This window comes from Pan paniscus, chromosome 2 (genome assembly GCF_029289425.2).
Source record: "Pan paniscus chromosome 2, NHGRI_mPanPan1-v2.0_pri, whole genome shotgun sequence".
In the NCBI taxonomy this organism is placed as follows: domain Eukaryota; kingdom Metazoa; phylum Chordata; class Mammalia; order Primates; family Hominidae; genus Pan; species Pan paniscus.
Genome location: NC_085926.1, coordinates 112,951,833 through 112,966,001, shown reverse-complemented (window position 1 = coordinate 112,966,001; position 14,169 = coordinate 112,951,833). Strand labels below are relative to the sequence as shown.

Genomic DNA, 14,169 nt, shown 5'->3' with positions numbered 1-14,169 from the left:
AACTTAAAGTATAATAAAAATATATATATGTATAATTGATTTTTAACAAGAAAAAGATTAGGACTGGGAATGGGCCAGGCTCAATAACTGAAAAGAGACATCCTAAACCCTGTGATCTCCATCATCAATGCCAGTCTCACAGAAGAAAAATAAGTTGTTGGTAGATGGACTGGATTATGATGTGGGAGGATGGCATGTTCAAATTAAACCAGGAAATGGAAGGAGTATGTATCATATCAATACACCTTTGGGGAGAAGAAAGAAAAAAGTAAATTCAGAGAGCAAAACTGGCTTTGGATAAGAACGTCAACTGGGCAATAATATAGCAAAGGAAATCGTTTCATTTTAAAAAGCATTACTGTAATGCTTATTGAAGCAGTTGTGAAAAACCTGAAAACCGTGAGTTTATGCAAAGACACATTTTTGAAACTAGAAAATAACAAGAGGTCTATAACAAACGTATGGAAAATTTCTAAGCATTTAAAACCTATAATTGAAAATTCAGTTAATTTAGTTTAACAAATTACTTAAAATTTAAACTCTGTTGGCTGTATTTTGGCTTAAATGTAAAAATTCCTAGTCTATAGCTGTTAATATATTTTATATCACAGATAGGCAAAAGTCTATGCCTTAATTGAAAGGATGAAACCTTTCATATCAGTCTGAAGCCAAAAGTTACACACAAACTTCTTTCCTTTTTTGACTTGCTTGGATCAGATACTGATCAGGTGCTTTGCTTGGGTACAGACTTGAGAGTTTTACTATTAGCTTTCATCAGCTTTTTCAACATTGACCTTTGACCATGAAATATGAAGACAAGAACGGTCTTGAGAAACAATGCTTCTCCGGTTCTAAATCTGGTTCCTCGGTGTAATTATATATCATACTTTAATTTCTCTAACTGGCATTTCTCGAGTTAAAATTAATTTGAGTTCACTATGAATTTAACAGAAATTGACAGAGTAGAGACGAATACCTCATGCTGAACTATATAGGAAGGACATCCTGAAGGACATGTTGAGGGCATAGGAAAAGCCTGATATATATGTGAAAATATTTCAGCTACATGAACATTGCATGACACATTGTAAACCCAATAATTGTTTGCTGAAACAATGTATATTTATTTAAAATCTTATTTCATTGGGTGAGACAGTATAATTTCTGCATTATTTGGAATTAGGATATATAATGGAACTAGATTATGGAGGAATTTGAAAACCAAGTATATAGGACTTGATACTGTAAATCGTTACGAATTATTATAGGAAATAACTAGATGATTTCCAAATATTTGTTTTATTATGGTGTGTAGGATGATATAGAGATAGATAGAGGCAAAGGATGATATTTTATTCCAGGCATACTTTTATATTAAACCAGGTTCTCATTCCCAGCCTAGCTTGGCTGCATTGAAATGAATTTCTTCATAAAAGTCTATAGGTCTAATGTAAAAAAAAAACTTTGGACTTTGGAGGGAGGATTTGAGAAAAGGACAAAGATTTTTTAAAAATGACGAGTTACTGGGTGCAGCACACCAACAAGGCACATGTATACATATGTAACTAAACTGCGTATTGTGCACATGTACCCACAGGACTTTGAACATTCTGCTTTATTGTGCCCTTTTATACTTGTGTCTCACTGGTACCTGCCTGTTTGCATTTATTTTAGGGAGCAATTCAATAAAAATTAAATGGAATGAATTTATAACTAAAACCTGTTCTGTGCAAACCATAAGGATGGGATTTATTTATTTTATTTATTTTTTTAAGTCAGCCTTTTCTCTTCATGGAATTACTCAATGTATAAAGATTGGTACACTAAAAGCAAATCCTGCATTACAAATTGGTTGCTGTCTTTGGTAGCAATCTGCCAAGAGGATATTTCAAGAAAATAGTCATACTGCAAATTTGGCCCCTTGCTGGCCCTCACTAAGTATGCATTTTATTTGACATGTTATTTCATAGAAATGATTTAGGACTAGAAATTAAAAGTTGTATCGACTGGTGTACCTCTCATCAGATGAATTAGGAATAGCAGACAATCCTGCCTTTGAGAAGTTATTATGATAATATTGCCCATTTATACTGTTGTCTTGGTTGCCTTTGGAATATAATCATTCACATATTTATCCCATGAAAACTATTTCCAAAAAGGAAATGAGAGGTCAGCTTTGATTGTATAATTCCACACTTACTAGCTGGTGGTACCTTAGTTTTTTAATTTTTGGCATTGACTCTGGGAAATTTACTATGGTATAAAACTGCCAGCTGCACAAAGGTGGGGCCAGTTTTGTCAGCATCTTATGAACAATTCACCAAATGAATTTTTCTGGGAAAACCAGTATGAAAGTTCCTTGCATGGTAGTGAAGAAGTAGACTTGTGTTAAATATAATAACACACAAGAAAAACCATCAACTCATGAAAGATTGAAGAACTCATGAAAGATTAAAGCTGGAAATGGAACATGGTCTGTAGGAATGCGAACTCCGCAACCAGACTGACGGGGTCATAAATCATGGTTCTGCCACTCAGTAAAAGGGTGTCCTTTGGCAAATTACTTACTCCCTCTGTTCCTTAGTTTACACACTGATAAAGTGGGTATGATGATATTACCTACCTCCTAGAGTTTTTGTTAGGTTTAAATAAGTAAATACAAATAAAAGCGCTTTGAACAGAACCTGAATATGGGGACTGCTCATGTATTTGCTATTATCTGTTAATCATTAGAAGTAAAGATGAAAATTAAATAGATTTCTCTTTGACTCTGCCTTCTATTGTTACAAAAATATAGGAAGAAAATTGTTGTCACTTCTAAAATGTGGAATGATTTTAAAGCAGCACTATTTTGTTTCAAAGCTCAAATACCTTGTATTGCAATTGTCCTTAAAGGAAACATATTTAACCTTTAACCAAGACTAAATTAACAAGAATTGTTTTTACACACCCCTTTTAGAAGAAAGGTTACAAATCATAACAAAATAGCTCATTATTAGGCCTGTCTTCCGAAGCAACTTCAAACATTCTTCTTTTGTCCTGGGGGTTACTGTATGAGTGCAATCTCCTATGTCTAATTATTTAGCATTCTGTAAAATTAGAAAGCAAGGGGTTTTTATTGGGTCTCTGGACCCCTGGAAATTTCATACAAAATTTCGTGATCATATGCACTTTTCTAGAGAAAAAAGATTCTTGGTTTTTTATCATCGTCCCAGAGGCGCTTCTGACTTCCCAAAAGTTCAAGAGCCATCCTCTAAGGCAACATAATTTTTTCATTTTAAGTGAAAGATAAAATTATAATTCCCTATTTACTAAAGCAGAGAAATCTACTAGAACATCTTATATTTTTAGTTAAAATGATCTAAAAACAAAAACACTTTTCCCCCTAGAACCCTTAGCTAACCAGAACATTTAACTAACCAACATTTCAGGTAATCAATGGTTACTTGCATCAAGCAGCAATCTTTCTTCAGTGATTAGCTATGCTGGTGAAAATAGTCCAGTCTTATCTGGAGAAAATGGTGATTTTTTAATTTATTCATTCTTTTTTTCTTGAAGTTTCAAAATTATTAATATTTTTATAGTTTCATAATTATACATTTCTTACGGTATACTCAGGAATAAGAGTATTCTATAAATGCTTACTTCAAAACTATTATATCAATCTAATATAATTTAGTACTGAATATTTCTGCTCATGGTGGAGTGAAATACCTGACAGAAGACTAGGGAAAGCTGGAAGAAAAATAATTTTACTGACCTGTGAAATTTTAAAAAAGTCTTCCATTTTTTATGAACTTATGTAAATGTTTAAGTGCATATTTACCTTGGTATTTTAAAATTGCTTTTACTAAAATGGCTAAATAGATTTTTAAATAATTGTTTTATGGACCCTTAGAAAGGATATACATTTCAAGCCCAAAAACTTTAAAGTTTTTAGTTGAAGGGGATTAAGTAAATAATTTAGAAGTTCATTGTGTTTACCTGTTAATAATTAAGCAGGTTAGATTGTGTACTTTTTATAGTCATTGAGTTTTAATTTATTTATTTGTTGATGTGTTGGTTTTTAAGAATTTATTTAAGGCATTCTGCTCTTGGGAAATAAAAATAAACAGAATGAAGCTTCACATAATAAAAGGAAGGGCTCAGGTTACTTTTAAACAGACAAGTAAAGAAAAAAATTGATCGTATTTTAGAGTTAAAAACAGTATTTAGTACCTAATCTTTCTGTACTTTTTCCCCCTATTTAGAAGCGAACCTGAAATACCTAAGAGCAAGTATAACTGAGTCAGTGAATGGTCTTTTGTTGTTGCTCTCGAGCTCCAGCTCCATGGAATTTGACTTTATTTCAGATGGCTTTAGTATGGGGTTTAGCCAGACCAATCTTATGAAATGTTCTTTGAGAATATACCATAGAACTTACCAGATTTCCCTGGTGTTTTAAAAACTCTAATAATATATCCAAATCCAAAATGAATACCTCCACCTTAGGATGCATGATTATGGATGAACTGAAATTAAGGCTTTTCCAGCCTTTAAGGAATGTATCCTTGTCTTCTTGACGATGGAACTGTACAGGTTCTTTATGATCTTTCAGGATGATCAATTGGCTTTCATTTGCCTTTTAAAATAAAATACAATTAAACCTTATGTTTAAATTTTTATTTAATGAAGACTTGTTTGCTATGATTATTAATAGATAATGGTCTTTAACAGTTTCTATTCATTTTGTACTCATTGGGAAGGCCTTATACAAAATAATGTCCATTGAAACAATTAACCAGAAGTCATAGTTCATATGTTGTAGGGTCATATGTTTTGAATGACATGTTAAGGACTATGGATTGAAAAACATTTCTTATATGGGAATGAACAGCATGATTTTATAGCTACTTAAAATTTGCTTACTTTAAACTTTTACTTAATTGAAATTTATACTACTCCTACTTCCAAAACTGATTTGGAGCATCTTATGTTCTCATGGTGTATTTTGTCTCTCTTTATACAGTAGTCCTATCATTGAAATCGATGAACATTTCATCTATTTTCTCTTGTAAAAGTATGTTCACAGTATAAATGTAACCTCCAACTTAAGTTTTCTACATTCCAGGCTGTGCTTTTCTTTGAAAGTTTAATTGGAGATGTTACCAGTTAAAATTTGGTTGCTAGGAACCTAATAGATACCATTCTGAGTAGTTGCTGTTATCTTTATAAATCCTATTTTTCTTTCTTTGTTGTTCTCTTCCCTTCCTCATGATACCTGCCCTTTCTCCTTTCCTTCCTTACATTTTTTTCTCTAAAAAAATCTATGCAGTTAAAAAGGTTTCACCAAAAATGACAGATAGACATTTTCAAATGTCTTTCTTAACATTCAGGAATTCTAATAATATAAATTAAATTTTTCTTTCCTGAAACATAAACTAGGTGCCTTCTTTAGTGCTTTTTATGTTTATAAAAAGTAATTTGTTTTTATTACAGAAAATTTGGAAACAAATTCTAAGAAGAAAAAAACTGTCATAATCTTAAGATAAATTCAAAGAATAATGTAGTTTAAGTTTTTTACAGTCACATACATACTTTTTCTAATACACACACAAGCACACACACACACACACACACACACACCTGGTACATACAGATCTATACTTACATATGCACATAACCAAAAGTTGTGCATAGTCTGTATTTATATTATATAGAGAAAAATTATTAAATATTGGTATGGTATGTTATCATTATTACCATTTTATAACCTGTTTTCTAAGCTTAATGATGTATTATATATTTTCACTTGCCATGTCTAATGAACACTTAATATCCTATTACATATAATTTATCTAACCAGTTCACTATTCTAGAATATTTTAGTTTATTTAATTTGCATTTCTTTCATTGCTATTGCAGATTAATATTATTTCATATGTATTTTAGCTTCTTATTTCACCTTATTACTTATAGGTATTATTTAGAATTAATAATATTATTTAATAATAAATAGTAATAAGTATTACTATTTTATATATAGTTTAAAATATATTTTATATATGTTTAAATATATTTATAAATGCATTCCATATTTTAGAAGAGAACTCACAATTCTATTGTGAATTGCCTATTCATGTATTTTGCTCATTTTAAAAAGTAGAATAATATGTTTATTTATTTATAAAGACTCTTAACCCAATGAACATTATACACTTTAAAAATATTTATTTTTTATTGGCCTCTTAAGTTTGAATTTTGTTAAAGATATTTTCTGCCTTACACTTTTTTTTTTTTTTGAGACTGGGTCTTGTTCTCTTGCCCATACTGGAGTACAGTGGCAGGATCATGGCTCACTGTAGCCTTGACCTCTCCAGGCTCAGGTGATCCTCCCACCTCAGCCTCCTGAGTAGCTGGGACTACAGTTGTGCACCACCATGTCCAACTAATTTTTGTATTTTTTGTGGAGACAGGGTTTCACCATGTTGCCCAGGCTAAAATTTTTAATTTTAAGTAGTAAACATCATAAATCTTTATGCTTATATTATATACCACTGTGTATGTACTTTAAAAGTCCTTCCCACGTTGGAGTTCAGAAAATTATACATATGTATTTTCTTAGAGGTCCTTGATTGTTTTATATATTATATTGAGTTTTATTGACCTGATTTATATTTTAGTACTGATGAGAATTAGAGAACAGAATTTATTTTTCCACAGGTAATCAGTCAGCTATCTCAACATTGTTCATGGAAATGTTACTTGTAACATTTACCCCATACCTAAGTTCCCCTGGCCTCTTCTACTGATCTATCTCTTCCAATGCCAATATCACACTGTCACTTATATTTCACTCTTTGGAAAGAACCTACCTTGTTCTCTGCTTCTTTGCTATAGGACTCAAACCTAATGCTTGATGTTTTCTCATTTAAATTTGTTTTTTAAGTTTGTTAGTCCCCTGGTTTGTTGTTATTGTTTTGAGCTAGCTTTAAAGCATCAAAACTACTAAAAATCATTTTGGTTCATTTCAGTACAACAAAGATTTTTTTGAATATTTGTTACATAGCAAGGCTTGTGCTTGCATTAGGAATACATAAATGAATCAGATATCTGTGTAGCAATGTCCCTTCACTGGAAAAATGTGTTAATCTGATGGAGTCAGACAGCATGTAAATAGTAAAGAGAGTGGCCTCATGTTAATAACTTAATTTTCTTCTGATTCTTTCTTATTCTTTTGTTATCTATGACTTCTTGGCCTTAGCCATTTAATATATTTTCCCCTTTTTCTTTTTTTTTTTAATTTAGGAAAGGTGAAATATTATGTGAAATTGATTTAACAGAGTTAGATTGATTCAGGCATATGAAAGATGGTGACTTTTTCATATTCATGTAGTCTGTTTATTTTCTAATTAATGAACTGAAAATTGTGTCTTTCTATTTTTGTTCTCTTAAGTGTTTATTGAGCTCTTGCTAGGCACTATTTAAGGAACTTTAAGGAAAATAACAGTAAATGCCTTCGACAATGTAATCTAGTGGGGAAACTTATAATTTATAAAAATATTAGCAATATAATAAAAAGTATTCAGTACACTGTTTGGTATATGCTGGCCATTATACTAGGCAAGGAAATATGTATTATTTAATCCTAAAACAATTCAAATGGTCCTTCAGATTTTTTTTTTTTTTGAGGCGGAGTTTTGCTCCTATCGCCCAGGCTGAAGGGCAGTGGCGCAATCTTGGCTCACTGCAACCTCCACCTCTTAGGATCAAGCAATTCTCCTGCTTCAGCCTCCTGAGTAGCTGGGATTACAGGTGCCCGCCACCACGCCTGGCTAATTTTTTGTATTTTAGTAGAGACAGGGTTTCGCCATGTTGAGCAGGCTGGTCTTGAACTTCTGACCTCAGGTGATCCGCCTGCCTCGGCCTCCCGAACTGCTGGGATTACAGGTGTGAGCCACCTCACCCAGCCAGTCCTTCAGATTTTTTTGTTTTGACTGTCTTCTTTACTTGATTCAGGTTTCTTATTATTCTTACGTCCTTTGAGAAGTTTCCCTGTCCAAATCTATCTAAAATATCAGGCCAGGTAACTCTCAGTGTCATTATCTTGTTTTATCTGACTTCATAGTACTAATTATATGACATTATAAGTCTAACAGTTTATTTGTTTATTGTCTGTTTCTCCTGTTGCTAGAATGAATATTGAATGGAAGAATAAAGAATGCATTGTAGAAGTTTGTAGTTGCAGAATGACAATTTAATTTGGTATACATGATTTAATTTCTTTAAGCCTAAATTTCTCATCTGTAAATAGATACAGATTTAGTGCGTGTTTTATTGGTTAGGCTGTTCATTCATTCACTGAGTACATATTCATTGATATCCTAGTATATGGCAGGCACTATTCAAGAAAATGGGGTTACAGTGAAAAAGAGAAAGTGCCTGCCCTTATGTTACTTCCATTCTAGAGGAAGAGACAGGTAATAAATTAATAAAAATAACTTTTGTAATATATCATGTAGTTGCCAAATTAATTTTCTCAAAGGTGTCCTCCACTTTATCTCTGTGATCAGAACATTTTTTCTTTTCTGTTCCTAATCATCCTATTTCTTCATCATTAATTGTTCTGGTCTCACTCCTCCTAGCAGTTACTAACTTTTAGCATCCCTCCTAGTTTGCTGATGCAGAATAACTGTAATAATGCTGATGCACCCCAAATGTAACAGGACTGTCAGATTCCTTTTCTGGACCCTATTTGTCTATTAGTGCAACCAATCCTTAGGTTTGTTTTGGTTTACTAGTGTGGTTTGTTGTTTGCAAAAATACTGTGCATGCATATTAATGATATAGTCAATTAAAATCCTCAGATTTTTAAAATTTTAATGGGCATTTTACTGTAGATGTACTAGATTATATAATCAAGCATATGTTTAGGTATTGCATTTCCATTATTAAAACTGCTTTTGAAACTTTGAATGCCTAAATCTCTGTGGAGATTATTAGTAAATGTGGCATCAAGGTCATCATTGAGATTTCATAGCAAATTTAGAGAGATCATTTTCTAATGAGAACACAACATCAAATTCAATTTTTAATAGGAGAGCTGTTTTTAGTTAAATCTTTCTATAGTCAAAATCACCAAATTGGCTTTAAAGTAACCTCAACATCCTGCCTGTTCCTATCCAGCTTCAATTCTTTACTAAAGAAATTTAAAAGCAACCCATCCATTTGTTTGGCATCCTTGCATCTAAATATGGGTAGGACCCTACTATTAGCCTTTCTGCTAAAACAGGAAATATTAAGCCATGTTTTAATGTCAATGCCTTAGGTACTAAGCTGTACTGAACATGTTACCCTTTGCATCTTTATTTCTTTCCACCCATTTTCTTTTTATTTTCTTTGGTTTATCTGAGTTTATGCAAATATCTCTAACCTTACCTACTATTTTGAGAATAGGGCTTGTGTTTTATCTTTGCATACTTTTAAACTCACCAGTGATGACCAGTACATTATACATCATAGAACTTTGCGAACTCTCTGTTAATAAGAATGAGCAAGTAAATAGGTTAAAAGCAATTTGGGATTTGCTTTTCTTAAAAGAAAACATAAAATCAAAATGCAAATATCCTTATGAGTTAAGATAACTTCTTATGATACTATAGCAAACACCGTGCTATGCCTCCTCAAAAATGTATATGCAGTGGTTTAGATTGTATATTTGGGCCACGTTTTACTGAGTACTTGTACACATATGAATGTGTTAGCTTTCAGTTTTCTTTTTAAAACTATAGATATTAGTTGGCATACACAAACTCAGCTACCTGGGTCATAAAGATATTATAGAAATGCAAATGTTTTCCTTGGCAGATTTCTAATTTTAAGTATTCCTTTTTTTACAGACAAATAAAAAGAAGTGTTAAGAATTGCCTTTGGGACTCTGAAGGCTGAAGGTAATGTCCAGTGGTATTTTCCTGAATGGGCTTTATCTTCTTGAATTGTCTTATAATATTTAAGGTCTTGGATTTGCTACCTCAACTTTTCTTTTATTTTATTATTTTTCTTTTATTGTCCTTAAACACATTAAATATCTTTTTCTATGTATACCTAAAAATAATATGAAATTGTAAGTTAAAAAGGAGAAATTTTATACTCTTTCTGAATATTTCAGCTTAATTAGGTGTTGCTCTAACTCTTCTTCCTTCTATTTCATTATGTATTATGTCCCTCTGTCCTCTTTTTTTTTTTTTTTTTTTTTTTACTGGTTTGGAACTCATGATTTTAAACTGTGTTCTTTTGTTAAACAGACATATTGGCTTAAAGTCAAAATGTCAGTAACAATTTCTCCTGAGGAAGAGCTTTACAACTAACTATAAGAAATAAAATTGTATTTGTTGGGGACATTGAAACTCTTCAGATGAGATTTAGTGGCTACTGATAGTCAGAAGTCCAGAATTTCAGGCAAGAAGTTTACAATAGACTCGTGTGGCTGCATTGTGTATAAAGAGCTCACAGGGATTGAAGGAGGCTTCTTAGACAAGAGGGGGCTGTAATTACTTTTCTTCTTACATGCATGGTTAGATTTTCCAGCGAGACTAACATGGTAGGGTAATTTATTATAGAAGAGTAAATCACAGATTACATTGGAGGGGGATGGGGTGGTGTGATCCAACCATCAGTTTTGTGAATACATACACTTAAGCATGTGTGATAACTTGTTTTTAATTTCTTTACACCAGTGCACACCTCAAACATTCCGTTTAGCAGTGGGATATGCAAATTGTTCCAAATGCAGCAGCAGTACTTTCACCTGAATGTCAAAACTGTCAGAGAGGTTTAAATCAAATCTTTATAACATTTTTTAAAAACCAGCCAGCCCCAAGATCGAGGCACCAAACTCACTGAAAAAAACTTCATTCTCATACTTCCAGAAAGCTCCTGTATGTCAACAGGGTAATGTCAAAGTTCTAATTCACCTGCTTTCTAATTTTAACCTTTTAAGGATTTTATTTTATTTGGCTTAATTACGATATTTTCTACAAATTAATGATAAATGCCTTGATTAATAAAACCAAATGTCAGAGAAAATGACAACTTGATGAAAAATTAATACTCGGCAATATTTTAAGGTACAGAAGTACTAAAGATGTACTCTTAAACCTCATATTTCATTAGCTCTTTCTGAAAGTAGTTAACGAGAATTCTCTTTGCACCTAAGTTTTCACAGCCACATGTACAGATACATTTTAGCAATATAATTTTCAGTAATTTTCTGCTGTTCTTTTTATTGTTAGCTATTAAAGTTAGAAATATACTTCTAATTTTTATCCCTGCCTTGCCCCATAAGATTATTTATTTTTATTCACAAAATCAAGGTAAAGTATATTTTGGAGTGGTTATGAGTTTAAGTTACCATACTAAGAATCAAGTTAGCAACCTGTCTGTGTGAATGTGTGTGTGTGTGTGTCTGTGAGAGAGACAGAGAGAGAGAAATTAAAGAAACCTCATTGTGTAAAATTAATGTTTGGTGATTGGTTATCTGCTAGATGATTTATTTGGTTATGAACATTTCAGGTTTATATTTAAAATTATCTGAGAGGGAGAAAGAATATCGCTTTTCAAAGTGGAATAGATTTTAACATGATAATTTCCATTTTTGTTAAATATGTTTTTTTCCTGAGATTACATTAAAAGACCTGAAGACAAGTGAAGAGTGGTAACTTCCTTTTTTCTTGTATACTAATAATTTTTTGGCTAGCTCAAAAAACCAAATAATATGAAATATGATTATTTTTCTACTTTTACTGGAGATCATGAGGTTGAAAGTTAAAAATATCCCGTGTATTTTTCCATCTTCACAAATATCAGGATTTCAGAACATGAATAAAATATTTGATTAAATCTTATGCAGAAATGGTACTATGCAGGTACCAATGGTACATGCAGGATTGTAGTCCATGTTAGTTTTTTATTTTCGTGTTTTACAGATAAAGCTGCCAACCAAATGAGGGAAGGCACAATGACCTCTTGTGTGTTTGTTTTGTTTGGTTGTTCAGAATAAAAAGACCCACAATATATACTGTCAATGAAATGGACTCACTTTAATGATCTGTTCATGTAATGACATGATGTTCATGCCTATCAACAAAAATTTTTGCCAACTAATGTTAGAATCTCCTTTTTCTGTAATATAATGAGAATTTCTAAGTAGGTATTTTAGGCATATTGCTCTGCATAGTAAGATAAATAAAGGTAAGTGTTGGTCAACATTCTATAACCACAGAGTATGCCAATCCCAAGGGAAAACATTCTTCAGTGTAGATTTCCAGTAATATTTAAAATTTGGAGATGGATTGCATTGAATCTCCCTTAGCTGGCTCTAGGTTTTATTGTTTTTGTGTCTTTCCTGGTTCCAGGCATCCAGTCTGTACTGGCAAAGCTGCTTGATGAGGAGGGGCCTCCAACATTGCTGCCCCAATTGCTTACATACCTGCCATAAGTAATAGCTTTGTCCACTAGTTAATCATTGCATTGTAACTGTCTCTGTTCCATCTTAGCTGATCACTGCCCAGAGGAGTTTAAGTTCCATTGTAATACAAAGCTCCTATTACCTTTCTGTACCTGCATTTATGTGCCTGTAAAAGCATCCATTCTTCTCATACACCAGTTAAATAAGACATGTCCCACTTTTTTTGACAGTTTCTAAATTACATATTTAAAAATGTGTCTTTTCCTCCTTGTTTATTCTGTTCATCCTTTCATCAGTTTACTTCTGCATATAAACTAGTGTTTTTTCATTAGTTACAAGATTTGATTAAGGAATTATTAACACCTATTTTACAATCCACACTTTTATCTATTTTTTGTTGAGATTTTAGTTATTTGGGGTAAGTGCTATAAGAAAATGTCATCCTTTCCCTAACGTGTCTATGGACAAAGGAGAAAGACTGGAACCCCCCAAAATCTCTGAGACCTTTGTCTGGTCTTACATGGTTTGATCCTAGGAATGAGGGCACTGGCCCAACCTTACACAGAATCTTCAGTTTTAGGGAGTTGAGTTATGATTATTTAAACTCAGTGTTTGAATTAACACACATAACAATCAGCTGATACACTTTGAATAATCTGAATCTTCCGGAAAAATAAACAGCGTTAGAATATCTCTCATCTAACAAAAGAAAAAAAGTAAATATGTTTTATGGTAGGCTTAAAATATATAAATTCCCAGTTTTGATACTCATAATTGTACCATATGTTCTCTCTAAATGACTTGGTAGCACCTTTGGAAATTGCATTATCTTTTTTTTTTTTTGATGGAGTCTTGCTCTGTCGCCCAGGCTGGAGTGCAGTGGCATGATCTGGGCTCACTGCAAGCTCCGCCTCCTGGGTTCATGCTATTCTCCTGCCTTAGCCTCCCAAGTAGCTGGGACTACAGGCGCCCACCACCACGCCTGGCTAATTTTTTGTATTTTTAGTAGACACGAGGTTTCACCGCGTTAGCCAGGATGGTCTCGATCTGCTGACCTCGTGATCTGCCCGCCTCGGCCTCCCAAAGTGCTGGGATTACAGGCGTGAGCCACCGCCCCCGGCAGCATTATTTCTTTTAAGCCTGTATTTTATTCTGCTATCTCAAGTAATTGACTGAGACCTTATTGGCTTGAAAAGATTAATGCAGCTTCCAGAGTTGACTAATGCATAACTTACATACCAGTAGAATGATAAGTTTTTGAAAATAGGAATCATTTACCTTATTTGCTTTCTTTGGAAACCTGTGTATTAATTGAATAAATTGTTTTCATGAAACACACTAATAAATGAAGCAATCAGAAAGTATTAAGAAGAAGCACGAACATTGTCCAAGATGTATAGGTGATTTGTGTTTCTTGCCTCAATGCTGCATTCATGCTTTCTCCCTGTCTACCATTCCCTAAAATACCCAGGTCTCTTTCTGTATCCTTTAGAGATGATAAGATGTTTTTTATTCCTCTAATGAAGTGGGAAGTAAATTAACACAGTTCTTTTTGGGAATTACATTACTCATTGCAGTACCACTCAACGTACCTTTGTAATACTAACCCGTACCCACAACTAATTAGTGAATTTCAGAATTAAGGAAAATCTTAGTTGTGTGGTAGCTGTATGTTTACCAGTGATCAAGGAAGTGTTACTAATACACTCGTCAGTATTAAAAAA

The 14,169-nt window shown here is 32.8% G+C and overlaps 1 protein-coding gene across 38 annotated transcripts in view; it reads left to right on the top strand.

Annotated features, from left to right (window-relative positions):
* The window catches only part of ZBTB20 (zinc finger and BTB domain containing 20), an 830,234-nt gene that overhangs the window by 163,390 nt on the left and 652,675 nt on the right, over window positions 1-14,169 (top strand). For all 38 annotated transcript variants that reach the window (XM_055110295.2, XM_063602515.1, XM_055110294.2 and 35 more), the window contains one exon: window positions 9,879-9,929. The gene's annotated coding sequence lies outside the window, so the exon portion shown is untranslated. The remainder of the gene's footprint in view (window positions 1-9,878; window positions 9,930-14,169) is intronic.